This window comes from Gorilla gorilla, chromosome 20 (genome assembly GCF_029281585.2).
Source record: "Gorilla gorilla gorilla isolate KB3781 chromosome 20, NHGRI_mGorGor1-v2.1_pri, whole genome shotgun sequence".
NCBI classification, from domain to species: Eukaryota; Metazoa; Chordata; class Mammalia; order Primates; family Hominidae; genus Gorilla; species Gorilla gorilla.
In genome coordinates, this window is record NC_073244.2 from 29,021,868 (window position 1) to 29,037,067 (window position 15,200).

Consider the following 15,200-nt stretch of genomic DNA (forward strand, 5'->3'; position numbering starts at 1 on the left):
AAATAGCTGGGGAGCTCCTCTGCTCTTCAATCGGGGTCCCCAGGAGGTTGCCCACCAAGCTGGAAGGCAATGATTTGGACTTCTGCAGAATAGGAAACTTGGCAGGAGAGAACACAAAGGGGACAAAGGAGGGTGGTTGGCCATGGTGGCAGAGCTGTGTTGCTGTTTAACAAAAGAGGCAAAAAAAAAAAAAAAAAAAAAGCCCAACAGGGCAGCAACAGCAGGAAATCGGAGGCCAAAAGCAGGGCTGGAGAACTGCGCAGCCTCTCCCACTCCCTGCCTTGCTCATGCTGTCTGCTTGCTTGCTCGCTCGCCCATCAAAGTGCAAAAGCTCACATCCCATTTCTGTCTCTAGGATCATTCTTTCCAAAGAGACCTGCCTTACTGAGTGATTTAGCTTGGCCTGGGGAGGGGAGGGAAGGGAGGAAGAGGGAAGAGCGAGTGAGAGAAGGAGGGTGGGCAGGGGAGGAAAACTGTGATCCCAGGTGAAGTGGGGTCTTTTTAGGGGGTGGAAGGAAGCTGACCAGGCTTGTGTGTTTGTGAGTCTGTGTGTGTTGATGTATGTTTGTAACAGCAGGAGTAAAGGTGGGAGGGGAGGGAGGGAGGAACAAAGGGGGAAACTGAAATAAATTTTTCTTCTAATGGAAATCAGAGTTTGGTGGTTCATGGCACCTATTAGTGTGAACAGCAGGGTGAGCCCAGGTGAAGAACCATGGAAATTACGAGTTTCCTTCTGGCTGGGGGAAGAGAAGGCCCAGCTAACTCAAGTCCCTGGTTTTAAGAGCCACATTTGTTTGAGAATTTGGGGGAAATCATGAGAGAAAATGGGCATTACCAATCTGTGTCTCTTAACCCCCGTGGCTCTCTGTGAGCAGCGTGGAAGGTTGTCTGTGTGCAGAGGCTGGGAGGGGGAGGCCCTGGAGCTGTGGCTGGAAAAGACGTTTTTCACCGGTGGGACCTGAGCCCCCAGCTGCCTATCCTGGTGTCTTTCCTGTTCCTTTCCTTCCCCTTTAGAGAGCTCCATGTTAATTTATTTCTTATGGGCAATTACTTCTTACTTGGGCTTTTCATGTGTCTTGTTTGTTTGGGGGTGGGGTGCGGGGAGGTTAGGGGAAAAGAGAGTAGGAGATAGAGATGTTTTCAGATATCCCAGACTCCATAGCTACTGGTGAAAAACAATCCTGGGTGGATGGATATTGATGAGGGAAAGAGTTTGTTTGATCAAGGTTTGGATTAAACAACTATATTTTTGAGAGATTGCTTTTCAGAAAGATCAAGGAATCCTGAGACTGGATAGTTAGTGGGAGGTGAGACTCATTCCACAGAAACTGAAAGTTGGGATCAGAGTTTACAATTGAGAAGTCAGGAAGCCCAGATTTGGAGCTGTGTCCTCCTGGGATGATCTTAGAGGCTGGCTGTCTATGCTGAAGAGTGAAGCTGTGGATAGGTGGTTGCTGCGTTGAGGGACTTTTGATTTCTTGTTAGGAAATGTCTTCGGATGACCCACATGGGCCTGGAGTCTGCTGCCTCCATCTTCAAAGGACCATGGAGAAGCCCTTTCTCTGTAGGAGTCATAAGTTTGGGTTTTTTCTTAAAAGAACACATTAGTCATTCTGGGTCTCCCCTTATTGCCAATGCCAGGGAAGAGGCATCTAGTCCTTAAGTACAAACACTGGCTGTCTTCCTATTCCTATTAGGGTCCCCACTCCCTCTGCATCCCCCACTCCCCATACCCCAAGGCTTTACCAGATGGTTCTTTATGATGAAGAAAGTTAGTCTGACTTTAGAGCTTTACCACCTCACCTTGGCTCCCTCCTTACTGGGCAGATGCTGGACTTGCCTCTTCCTAGCCCAGAAGGCAGCTTAGTCAGGTCATCCCTATACTAGCTCCTGCAGCCCTCTGACCAGCCTGGTTCCATCACTGGAGGGCCATAGCAGACTCTGGGGTAAGAATCCAGAAAACCTTCTCAGCAGGGAACTGAAACCAGTCACTGGAGGCATAGACTTGTGAAATTGCCAGAGAGGAAATGGGTATTCTGAGAGGCACCACATGGCCACTCGCTACCCATGTTCCAGGGACTGGGTCTTGCTTCTACTCAGCAGAGGCCATCATTCTGGGAGACTCACCTGACTAGAGAAAGCTTTCTCTTATACATGCAGTTTCTATTGTGTAGAGGGGTGGAGGTGGGATCATGGGAAATTGGAGTGCTACCAGGTCCCTGGTTTTTGCTTTTATTAAAAAAAACACTCACACACAAAAAAAACAAAACAAAAAATGTGGGGCCAGGTGCGGGAATGCAGAGGATCTGACTGAGGAATTTCCCCTCGCTATTGTCTTCCATGGAATTTTTTCAAGGGCCTCTCAAGCCCCATCCATCTGGTTTAGCCAAGTTCTCAGCCTGGGGAACGCAGTACTACTTAATGATTCAGGTTTGCCATTTGTAGTGATGCTTGATTTCCTTTTCTTAATATATTTGTAGATAAAAACTGAACAGGGACAAAGTAGCTATTTAAGAAAGGCAATGAACCATGGTGGGTCTTATGATTTTCTTTAGATTGGATATCTGTGAAGTCCTCACCCCTCTGAGTTACGCTTTTTTTCTTTTCTTTTCTTTCTTTCTTTTTTTTTTTTTTTTGTTTAAGAGGGAGTCTCACTCTATCGCCAGGCTGGAGTATAGTGACAAAATCTAGGCTCACTGCAACCTCTGATTCAGGGGTTCAAGCGATTCTCCCCCCTCAGCCTCCTGAGTAACTGGTACTACAGGTGTGCCCCAGCATGCCCAGCTAATTTTTGTATTTTTAGTAGAGACAGGGTTTCACCATGTTGGCCAGGATGGTCTTGATCTCTTGACCTCATGATCTGCACATCTCGGCCTACCAAAGTCTGGGATTACAAGCGTGAGCCACCGCACCCGGCCCTGAGTTATGCTTCTTAAGCCTCTATCTCATCATCTCTTGATTTAGGGATGATTCTCTCTGGTGCTTGGAGCCCTCTTCCCTAGGAATTAGTGGGTGGAGTCTCTATATACTTGTGATCACAGCTAAATATGAAATTTCCCAATCCAGGAGGAGACAGCAAAGAGCTGGGGTAAAGATGTGCAGACTGGTTGAAACACTTAGCCAAACTTAAGCGGCCTGGGTGGGACCATCACTCCCAAAGCTGTCAGCAGAGAAAGGGCCTCTGTGTCAGTCAATTCAAGCCCGGTATTGCTCTGAAATTGAGTCCTCATCCCATGGGGGAAGGTCTCTGGGGGCTTTTCATTCCTTTTTACTAGTGTTCTGGATATAACTTCCTGCTTCCCACTTTCTTTTTTGATTTCTCAGAAGACCAGTGTCTCCCTCTGAACCGTGGCCTTCTGTGCACCGAGCTCAGTGGCTCTTTCCCCACCAAAACTCCTAAGAGAAGTCATCCCTCCCCAAAAGGACCCCCACGAGATATTCTGGCCCTCTGCTGACTGCTCCCTGGAATCAGCACCTCAAGGACTGTTTGAGAATGCTGTGCTCTCCATTGGTCACCTTCAGACTCTGTTTCCCTGCTGCCATGTATATTCTTCTCTTCTGCCCTGTGTATTCAGCAGTGACCCCCTTAATGTCTGTTCTGTGCCACTAGCTTGGCCCTGGGCCTTTTATGAATACCCGAGTCTTACAACGAAGAGTGTCCTGAGCAGACAGTGTCCACCTTCTTTGCTCTTCAGGGGCCTGAGTGTGCTCCTTTCCCTTTTGCAGGTCTATTGGACATAGTAATCCAGTGTGCTGGGGAGGGGTAGCCAGGCCAGCTACAGAGTCTGCAATGCAGGGGCTTGGGGAGGTTTGGGTTCTCTCTGCCACCACTACTGGGATGATATTCAAAAGAGAGAGGACCTCATACTGTGAACAGACCCAGGACCCTCCCTGGAAGACAGCTCAGTCCAGCTGTGTGTGTGTGTGTGTGTGTGTGTGTGTGTGTGTGTGTGGTATGCGTGCATGTGTGTGTGTGTGTGGTGTGTGTGTGTGTGAGAGAGAGAGTTATGTGTGTGCTGTGCTCATGTGCACCTGGGTGTAAAATGACTGTTAGCTGGTTGTGTTACTCAGGGTGGGCTGGGGACTCACTGGAAGAATCCCCCCAGTCTGCCCAAGACAGGTTTTTTCCTTGTACCCTCTTCAGAGAGGTCAGGGAAAGAGGGTCCAAGTGGGCAAAGGCGGGGGTGCCACAAATGATTAATCACTAAGGCCAGAAGGCTACCAGGAGGAGTGGGGGATGATGAGGTAGCCCCAGGGTCCAGGCAACTGGCTTTGGTTTTCCGTCTTCTTTCCTCAGGATGCCCCTGAGGACTGGGACCTGTGCGTGGCTTTGAGGAGCATCTGTGGCTTGGCGATCCAGCTGCTGGGGTGATCATGGGCTTCCCTCCTCTCAGCAGGGCCGGAATTCCTGGTCCAGAGACTGAACAACTGGCTCTTTCTGTGACATATTTATTTTTACTTGTGTTTCATGTCACGTTTTTGAAAAAAAGCAAGCAGAACAATTGTTAAGTCAGTATAGCTGCCTATCGGTTTTCCTTATTTCTCTTTTTGTAAAATAAAATTAAAACTCCAGAAGGCAGTGTTATTTGATCAAGGAATGGTCTGGACACTGGGTTGGCTGGGTGGTAGTGAAAGGAATAGATCCTAGAACACAGTGGGCTCTGCGATAGCCCTTGGGTGGTGAGACAGGCAGGAACAGAAGGAAGACTGCTGGCAGTTTCTTTGTTACAGTGGGGTTCACTGGGCTTTTTCTGCTTTGGTTTACGTGAAGAGGGATGTATTTCCAGGCTCCAGGGGAAACAGCAAGCTGACTTCAGAGTGACTTGAGGCTACGTGGGCCTCAGCCATGACAAGTCCTGCACGGACAGCCCTGACCAGACTGTGAATGGCGGGGGATTGGGTGCAGTGCCTTCAGAGGGTGGGAGATGGTTGTAAGGGATAATTGGAAGGACAGCCAAGAAAGGAATGAGGCCAATAGACCCAAGTTCAGGCAAGCTGATTTATTGTCAGTCCTGCCTGGCTACCTCTTGACAAAAGCAGAGAAGGCAGCCCCATTTATAGGCTAGAGCAAGGTTTTATAGGGCATAGAACTGGGTCAGGGTGAAGGAAAAAGAAAAGGGGGGGGTCCTTTGTGCCATGTGTCTGACCGCTTCCTGGAGATGTTTTTCTTGCCAGTTCTGTTGTGCAAAGTAGACGTCTTAACCGCATCCTGGGACAGCTGGCCTCTGGTCAAACAGTTACAGGCAGGTTTGGGGTAGCGGGTTTTACTTTTTGGCCTTTGGGGCTTAGTCTATGGGAGGGGGAAACAGTCCAGTTGGGTAGACCCTAACAATGGTGTGTCTGTAAGTGGCTGGTGGCAGCGACAACATTCTTACGCTGCATGTGTATTGTTCAGTTGTCATCTGTGTTGGGGAATCTAGCCACTGGCCCACAGAGTTAACCAGAGCTTGGGAGTGTGAGAGGTGGGAAAGAGGGAACCATCTACTCCAGCTTCCTGTCTAATTTCTTCAAGGGGAGGGGCCCTGGGGAAACAATTCCTTGGAAATGTACAAAGGAGGATAGAGAAAGAATCTCTGTAGGAATTCCTTGGGCAGAGGAAGGCAAGAGGACACGCAGGTCATGTCTGGGCTCATGATAGGGAAATCCGTGCTATGGGGAGATGGGGCTGGGAGTGAAGGGTGGGTGCGGCAGATGGCTGGCTCAGCAGGTTTCCTGCCACCTGTTAAAAGTGGTTGGGAGTCCGGTAAAGAAAGTGCCTTGCAGAGTAGGCTGCTGCCTCCTGGTGGTCAGCCGCGGCCTTGCATGGATCTTGCCAAGGGAGTTTGCTTGGTTGGCGCTGTTGGAAGCGGCCTGAGATGAAGCTGGGCAGGCTGATGGCCTGCTTCCCCCGTCACCGGCAGACTCTCCTTTCACGAAGGAGGTGCTGAAGCTCCTGAGGCACATGCTGAACTGTGATATGGGGCTCTGGAGTTCCCCAACCACGCTAAAGGAAGTGAGCAGAGAGGACAAGATGAAGAATGGGCGCCTCCTTATAACGGCTTCCTGGGAAAAGCTCACCACTTGATGAGAAGCAGAACTGACCAGCAGGCCCTGCAGGCAGAGGCTGTCAGTCTCAGAGCCAGTGCCATGGCCCTCTTTGTGTCAAAGGAAATGCTCCCAAGTGAATAGCCTGCCTGCCTAGGGCACCTGAGCTGAGCGTTTGACCTTGTGCTGGGAGTTCATAGGTAAAATAACTGCCGCGACCTGCACTGACCCGGACCGCAGTGCCTGTGAGGGGGCAGCTGCCTATTCCGCCAGTCCGCCTGGAGGGCTGGGACAGGCTTGGTCCTGTGGACGAGGTTCCATCTCCCCTGCCTGCGGAAGGAAGAACGTGAAGCAGAGAGAAAGGAAGCGGGATGATGACTGCCCCTGTGTGCCCAGCGTGCTCTTTGCTAGTGCAGTAGTGGGATCCACAAGGTGAACCACCCCATGATTGCTGACTGTTTCCACCACCAGTTTCCTGCTGTTCCCATCTGCGGGATCCTCTCCCATCAGTACTGGTCAGAATACCGAAGTAGCTCTTAGCCTCGACGGTCATGTAGCCAAGCTTATGAGCATCGTTGTCACCTTCCCCACCTCCCACCAAAAGTCTAGGACTGTCGCGAGGGGAGGGTTTTATCTCTGGGCCCCTGGCAGAGTGCTTTGTGGTTTATATGTCCTCAGAAATTTGAAGGGAAGACTGAAGCGATCATCAAGGAGCTTACACTTGACCTGGGAGTCACCTAAGCTATCGCTAACCAGAAAGGCAGACCAGCCTCCCCCAGCCACCACCAGGGCACTGAGGGAGGAGCCTGGAAGGGGGCATGCCCCTGGGATGTGGACTCCAGGAGGGCGGAGCCTTGGTCTTATTCACTGTATCCCCAGCCGCTAGAATTGTCCTGGCAGGGAGTGATCATAAATGTTGGATGGATGAATGTGCTCACGGAGCGGGGAGGGGTGGGTGGAGGCAGGAAGCAGGTATTTGGATCCACCAGCTTCTTCCGTGAGCCCAGGCTGGGCTTAAGCTTCCTCAGCTATGCCTTGCTTGGTTCCCAAGTCTTTTGCGAAGCCATAATGAGAGAAAGTGGCAGGACTAACGGTGGTACAAATGCCAGAGGCGGATACTGCTGTGCCGTGTCTCCCTAGCCTGTGCAAACACTCCTCCTCAGCCTCAGCTCCCTGGCCCCAGCCTGGCCCTATCCTGTGGACCCCCAGGCTGGGCTGTCACTGAGGTGCTCCGGCTGACCCAGATCCCCTGGGTGTTGCTAAATCAACCTCGGCAACTGTAGAGTTTGCTGAAGGCGGGAAGGTAGTCCGCGGGTTCCGCCCCAGCAGGCTCCAGGGCCAGGCGCACGCCCGTGGCCATGGAGACGGGAAGAGGAGGCCTCGGCCCTCCCGGTCCAGCGCATTCAGCCAAGGCTACGGCCACGGCCACGTCTAGCCAGAGAGGGGGGCGGCGGATCCGTGTGCGCGGCGGGCAGTGGTGGAGGCGGGGCCGGGCCGGAGGCAGGGCGTCCCCACTGCAGCGTGGGTCTGGGACACCAGTCCACCCCTGCGCGACCTCAGGGCCCCCACATCCCCTCCGTGACTGCCGCGGACCGGCTGCTCTTGGCCTCTCGCCTCGCCCATCGCTGGCCCCGGCCGCGTCCCAGGGCCTGGATGCGAACTTGGGGCAGCCCTCACCCTTCTGGGCGGAGCAGGGCACGCCTGGGGCGGTGGAGCTGGGGAGGAAACCATGAGTCGCGTTTTAACTCCGCCGCGTCCACTAGGGCCGCGCCTCACATGAGGGCTGCAAATTTCGGCGTCGCTTAAATTACAGATATGCGGGGCTCCGCCAGGAGGTGGGGGACAAGAAACGCTGTGAGGAAACAGGCGAGGCCAGGGTGAGCAGGGGCTGGAATCCGAGAGCGCGAGGCGGTGGCCCCCGCATCCCCAGCACTGAAGTTCAGCCCGTGGCGGGGACCCTAAAGGACCCGGCCCCCCGGCCCAGCGCACGGGGGCGGCAGCAGGAATCCCGCGGGGACAGCGTTCCCCGACGCTCCCCCACATCGACCTCTGAGCGGAGGGGACACCCAGGCTTGAGCTAGGGTGCAGCCCAGTCAGCGGCAGTTCCTGGGCGCCAGGTGTGCCTGAAGCCCTCCAGGAAGAGGGGCGTGACCCGGGCTCTAGGGAAGATCCTTGACGTGGAAGCTAGGTTTGGCTTCTGATTTCCCCATGGGGGTTGAGAGTGGGACGAGGGTGCTTCAGAGCCTCCGGGGGCCTCCCCTGAAGAGGGAAGTCAGGGCGTGGTGCTCGACTCAGAGGTTATTTCCTGGGCCGGAGTGACTGTTCCTCTCAGCTCCCGGCATTGGAGCACTCGGCCCGGGCCACACTGGAGGCCATGAGTTAACAAAGTGAGCCTGGCATTTCAGGCGAGCTCCCAGCCCTTCTTCCTTTTTTTTTTTTTTTTTTTTTTCTATGAAATGGAGTCTCTGTCGCCCAGGCTGGAGTGCAGTGGTGCAATCTCAGCTCACTGCAGCCTCCGCCTTCCCGGGGTTCAAGCGATTCTCCTGCCTCAGCCTCCCCAGTAGCTGGGATTACAGGCGCGCACCAGCATGCCCGGCTAATTTTTGTATTTTTAGTAGAGACCAGGTTTCACCATGTTGGCCAGGCTGGTTTTGAACTCCTGACCTCAGGTGATCTGCCCGCCTTGGCCTCCCAAAGTGCTGGGATTACAGGCCTGAACCACCGCACCCGGCCCCTTTTCTCTCGAATATAGGGGAAATTCATGTTACCCCTCCCAGTGCTGACCAAAGCCCTGGGGCCCGCAGGTGCATTTTTCCCCTTTCTGTGCAGTTTGGAAGGTGAGAGGAAGAGAGAGGTGGATACTAAATTCCCTTCAGGGGACAGGAAGTGCTCAGCTGAGATGGCAGATCAGAGTGAGGGCTGGTCATTCCCAAGGCAAGTGGGGGCCTAGATGCTAAGAGTTTTGCAGCTTTGGGCTCAGAGATGTCCAACAAAGATTAAATGCTTGAGCCTTTCTGGAAGCCAGTCACCAGAGAGTAGAGAGAAAGTGGAAACAGGGGCCTGGAGTCTGAGTGTCTGGGTTCATGTTGCCTGCATTTTGGTCCACATGGCTCTGTTTAATACCTGTGTGACCTTGTGCAAGTCTCTTAACCTCTAACCACTTGCACCCTTAGCCATACCTATCTTGTCGGATTGCTTTGAGGATGAATGAAGCAGCTGTGTTTCAACACTTAGTGCCTGGCATACAGTAAGTGCTCGGTGGAAGATTTCTCATCATTTTCATCAAAGACAACAGGAATGAAACTAACTGGAGACAAGATGAGTAGGACAGGCAGAAAAGAGAGAGAGATACTGATGGGTAGGAGCATAGATGGCTGAGACCAGTGGGCAGCACCTCCATGTCCTGACACTAAAAGTTTAGAAATTTACTCTGCCTCTGCCGGGTGCGAGGGCTCACGCCTGTAATCCCAGCACTTTGGGAAGCTGAGGCGGGTGGATCACCTGAGGTCAGGAGTTCAAGACCAGCTTGGCCAACATGGTGTAACTCGTCTCTACTAAAAATACAAAAATTAGCCAGGCGTGGTGGCGGGTGCCTGTAGTCCCAGCTACTCAGGAGACTGAGGCAGGAGAATCGCTTGAACCTGGGAGGTGGAAGTTGCAGTGAGCCAAGATCGTGCCACTGCACTCCAGCCTTAGCAACTAGAGCAAAACTCCATCTCAAAAAAAAAAAAAAAAAAAAAAGCAGAAAGAAAATAAATTTACTTTGCCTCTTTGTGAGCAAATACTGTGTGTTCATCGACTCCAAAAATAATTTTTTTAGTGTAAAATAAACACCCAGAACCCACAGGGAACAAATAATTCCACAGAGCTAAGTTTTCCACAAAGCTGCAGTGTGGCCTTTTCAGCTTCAAAGCCTTTTAAATGTTAAATATTACTTTTAAATAATTGGGGTGGGAATGTTCCCCCATGGGTCACATGCTTCCCTTCCTCTTTAAACAGTTTTCTCTGTGCTATAATTCCCCCCTCTCCAGGCAACTCAGGTCAAGGCCTCTGTGTAAGAGGGTTAGGCCTCTGGCCCCGAGCTGCCTGGAGACCTAGGCAGTCTGCCCGGAATAGCTCACACAATGGTTCTGGGTTGTGTTCCTGGGCCCGCTCTTGAACAGCTTCCCTTCCTCTATGCATAGCTGTTACTTCTTCCTGTTGTGAGACTCCCCTTCTGGCAGCCTTTTCCTCTTACTCTTCACTGTTTCTTCTATGGGCTGGAAAATTGAGATGAAGCTTGTTAACATGGGTGGTTCAAGTCTGGGAAGCTTAATGCTGAACTTTGTTCTAGCTGCTCAGGCCATTTTGCTGTGGTCTTCCCTCTGGTTCTGGATGGGTGAGCTTGCTGGAGAGCAAGGTCCCTGCAGGCCAGATGTACTTAGCAAAGGAGAGTTTCCTAAGAAATTCTCTTTCCTACACACATTTCCCCCCGGGGGGATTTTTTCCCTCTGGGTTCCCTGTTTGTTGATAGGTGTTTGGACCCTGGTATTTGTCTGTCCTCCCTCTGGCAGTAGTCCCTGAGGTTTCGGGAGGCTGGGCTGGCAGTATGGCTCTGCTGTGGGAAGGAAGAGGTATTGTGGAGGAAAGGCAGGCTGGCTGGCATCTGGTATATCTTGGGGGAGACTTGTCCAGGCCAGGAGTATGTCCCTGGATGACTCACTCCTGTGCCCCTCTGTGACTCAGTTTCCCCAGGTGTGACCAGGGCTGCCAGCTGACAGGTAGAGCTGTTCTGAGATCCTCACCTACTGTGTTTAACAAATAAAGAGGCTTGTGGCTTCAGTCATCCTTTATGGTTCTCTTCTAGGTCACTATGTGCTCTGGCCCCTCCACCTCCTGGGTCAAAGCACCCAAGGCAGGGCTGAGGAGGTTGGGCCAGAACTGGTTGGCAGGCAGGTGGGCACATTGTCAGAGATGGCAACCAGCCTCCTCTCCCTTCTTTCTCTGTTGCAGTTGCCTTGGGGTGCGGTGCAGGGGTTCAGAGTCATGTCGGACCTGTTACTACTGGGCCTCACAGGTGGCCTGACTCTGTTACTGCTCCTGACACTGCTGGCCTTTGCCGGGTACTCAGGGCTGTTGGCTGGGGTGGCAGTGAGTGCCGGCTCACCCCCCATCCCTACAAGTTCCATGTGGAGCCCTATGGTTAGACTGGGTGGCTTTTCACCAGAGCTGCAGCATCTCCCCCAAGCTCTGCTCCATCGCTGTCCACTAGGACAACCCCGCGTGGTAAGGAGCCTCCATGGGGTTCTGCCCCACGGATGGACCTAGTGGGCCAGGGCTTCTTTGGGGAGGGTAGTTTTGGTTGCTGAGGAAAGGGTGGAAAAATCTCCAGCTGGCCCTGCAGGCACCTCCTCTGTGAGCTTGAAGCGCCTTCCAGATTTAGCCTGGACTTCTGCTCCAGGAATCCATTTGCAGGCTTTCTACTTCCCTGGGTCTGGTTCCCCTTGACCATGGCTACTCATGGATTTTCAAATGCAGTGGATGATACCACTATGAGTCCCTAGCTTCTGCCAGGACTTCAGTCCCCTGCTGCCTCTTCTTGTCATCCCTCTTTCCATCTCCATTTAGGGCCAGTGCTGTCAGCCCAAGCCATTCAGATTCTGGTCACTCTCTGGGGTTACATCATGCTGTTTCTGTGCTTTCCACCCCTCAGCTCTCCTGCTGTAGTTGTAGGCTCTTGAGGGCTAAGACGGCAGGGTTGGGGGGCACCAGAATGGCTGAAGAGGTAAGATTCCAAGCCCCATACCCAAGGTATATGGCATTTCCTTAGACCTCAAGCTGCCTAGTTGGGAGAGGGCCTAGGGGTCTAGTGGAACCAGATGAGCAGCTCAGAATGTCCAGAACACTGGAGTCATAGATGAACCCAGCATCACTAGCACCCTATGGGCATCAAGCTGTTCTTACAACCTGTGGTGAGTCAAGCTTGCCAATGTAGCCTCCTGCTATGTTATAGAGTAGTGCTGCCACAGCTGGATGGGGCTGGCAGTTCTGCCAAGGGTTCTTCAGCCTCTAATACTGAGCCATGCCAAACCAAGCACTAGGAATCCCCAGTTCTGACTTTTTTTGCCTGGAAAGCTCAAGTGGACAAGCCCTACGGCCTACCCAATGTCTGCTGACCCAGCTCACTAGGCACTCAGTTGAAACAGGGTGTGCTGGTTCCCCCTCTGCCCCAGGTTCTGCTCTACACCTACACTTTGGAGATGAATCAGACCTAGCCCTGCCCTCATACAATGGGATAATTTAGGAATCAGAGAGACCGAGGGGTTGAGGAGGGTTTATTATTATTATTATTATTATTATTATTATTATTTAGGTGAACCGGCCCAGTCAGATTAACATCCAAAAAAGACTGAGCCCCAAACAAAGGGTCAGGTTACCTTTTAAGCATTTAGTGGGGCAGGGGGAGATCTGTGCAGAGGGAAGCATATTACAGAAGCGAGAAACAAAAACAGTTCTTCAACTGAGGCATGCATTACATCATTTCTTACTTTTCAAGGAAAAACATGTTTTACGACTTGAGCTGATCTGTCTAGTGACCTTGCAGCTGCACAGCTAGAGAAACAGGGTCTTCACAATGCCTGGGAAAGGGAGAGATAAGGCTCACTACACAGACTGAAAAACAGAGAGTTGATTTTTAAAGGAGTCCACCTCTTTCTCTTCCTCAGGGGGAATTGGGTTTTCTAACATACAACTGAGTTTTTGCTGACACATTCTTTAATTTCTTTTAATTCCTGTTCTAGTATAAGACCAAGCTGTGCCCCCAACCTCCTCGGTCACCTGTTGTCAGGACCTCCTGAGGCTGTGTCACAGGTGTGTCCTCAACTTTGGCAAAATAAACTTTCTAAATTGAGACCTGTCTCAGATACTTTTGAATTCACACTACTAATTTCAGGTAGAATTTTAAATTCTTAACATAGAAACAAATAAGGCCAGGTGTGGTGGCTCACGCCTGTAATCCCAGCACTTTGGGAGGCCGAGGGGGGTGGATCACGAGGTCAGGAGTTTGAGATCAGCCTGGCCAACATGGTGAAACCCTGTCTCTACTAAAGATTAAAAAAAAAATTAGCCGGGCGTGGTGGCACATACCTGTAATCCCAGCTACTCAGGAGGCTGAGGCAGGAGAATCTCTCGAACCCGGGAGGCGGAGGTTACAGTGAGCTGAGATCGCACCATTGCACTCCAACCTGTGCGACAGGGCGATAGCCCGCCTCAAAAAAAAAGAAAAAAGAAAAAAAAGAAACGAACTAGTTAAACTGAGAAAAATTAATAAAAGTATGCTCAAATTTACTGACAGAATTATGGGTAAATCTAATTAGATTCTATCCATTTTAAGTAAATAAAAAAAATTACGAAGGAGCCTTTACCTTTGGGAAATGAAAAAACCGCTTTTGACCAGTTGTTCCCCACAGGTACACACCCCAGTTCCCAGCCAAGCCAGGACGGCCTGTCCCGGTGCCTGGAGGGCGGGGCCCCTGCGGTCTGGGGTTGGGGTTTGGGTTCTGGCTCCCCGCGGTGGTCTGGATCGCGCCCGCCCTGCCTGGGCTCCTAGCCGGAAGGACGGAGCGGGTGCGGGGCGGGCGGGGCTGGGGTGTCCGGGGCTCGGATTCGGAGCCAGCTCTGCCGTGGGGCGGGCTGGGGCAGGCTTCCCGCTCTGGGAAATTTGCCCCTGCTGTCCCTGCCAGTTGCGGTCGTGGGCGGCCCCGCCTTGGAGCCCTGGCCACGAAGCCGCACGGGGCGGTAGAGAGGCTGGTGGGGAGGGACCAGCGGGCGGTGGAGGGGCGGCCCTGCAGGCGACGCGGGGACTGGAAAGGGCGCCTGGGTGGGAAGAGGCGCTGGCGGGTGATCGTCCCCACCGGGCCAGTCCCCGGGATCTGCTGCCGCCCCTCTCCGAAATTCACAGCCAGAGCGGGCGCACTGGTGTGTGTGGCGCCTGGAGCCCTAGGGTCCCCACCCAAGTGCGAGGCCCCCGCGGGGAGCCCGGCCCAGGGGCGTCCACAGTCCAGGCCCCAGACCCCAGGTCCTGGCCAGATTCGCCAAAGTCAGAGGCTGGAATCTGGAGGGTGGATGTGAGGGTGCCAGCTAAGCCCAGCCCCTGCCCGGCGGTGGCCAGCATAACGCGGTGACACTCTCTGGAGCCCCCACTGCCACCACTCTGCTGTCAAGCCCGCTGGGCTAAGGGATCCGTCTGCCCCTAGAGGTGCGCACCCAACGCCAGGCACAGGGAGCTGGCGTGGGGCTGCTGGCGGTCAATGTCACCCGAGATGAGGAGGATCTTCTAGGAGGGGCCCCGGGGCCACAGAACGAGAGGGGAGTGTGCGCTGAGCCCACCTTGCAAAGACGCTCTGTTCCCCGAGGGGCGGCACCTTCGGCCTCCAGCCAAGTCGCCGAGCTCTCCCAGTGCTGCCTGCCCGGCACCTGCACTCTATACTCCAGGCTGCCAACCAAAGAGGAAGCCCGCCCCCTGGGAACAGGCCACTCTCAGCTTGGGCGAGGGAAGCACAGACACCCCCATCCCTAGCCTGGCAGCCACACACAGGGGGGCCGTCACCTGACGATTGCGGGGGGCCTGAGTTATTGACAGGTGAATGTGCTGGGAATGAAGCCTCCTGGGCCTGGGAGGGAGGGGCGGTGGTGTGGAGGGCGGTGAATGCCTGGGCCTCTGGGTCTCCAGGCTGCCAGCGGCCTGACCAGGCTCCCGGTGTCCTCCTCCAACCTCAGTTTCCTTACCTGTCCCAGAGGACAAATATGGCAGGGCTGTTTCGGTGATTAGGCCGGATAATCCTGGTAAATGTTTATTAGCCTGCCTGGTCTGGATATTATTTTTTCTGACTTTGTTAAGAAACTTTGCTGCCCAATGTCTACTCTTGGAAAGTGAGTTGGGGAGGCAGGAAGGCAGGACTCTCACCCTTGGCTTCAGAGTCCCTTCCAGGTGCCCCCTCCCTTTAGGCTCAGTGAAAGCACAGAGCTGGCAAAATTCCCTTACCCAAGACAGCTGCAGAGTCCAGAATCAGAAGATCTTGTTTTCTGACCCAAGGACCTTTTCTTACCCCAAAATTGAAATCTCTTTGAGTGGTCAGCTTCAGACAGGAGTCTGAATTTGATTGTTTTTCTCTAGGGTTAACCCAAGGCCCTTATGA

General features: G+C 53.1%; 1 long non-coding RNA gene across 1 annotated transcript; it reads right to left on the reverse strand.

Annotated features, from left to right (window-relative positions):
• Positions 1-12,350: 12,350 nt before the first annotated feature.
• On the reverse strand, positions 12,351-14,474 carry LOC101149499 (uncharacterized). Its single transcript, XR_008674298.1, has 3 exons — positions 14,392-14,474; positions 13,150-13,271; positions 12,351-12,641 (listed from the first exon to the last, which is right to left on the reverse strand). It is a non-coding gene; the product is annotated as an uncharacterized lncRNA (long non-coding RNA).
• Between the last annotated feature and the right edge of the window lie 726 nt (positions 14,475-15,200).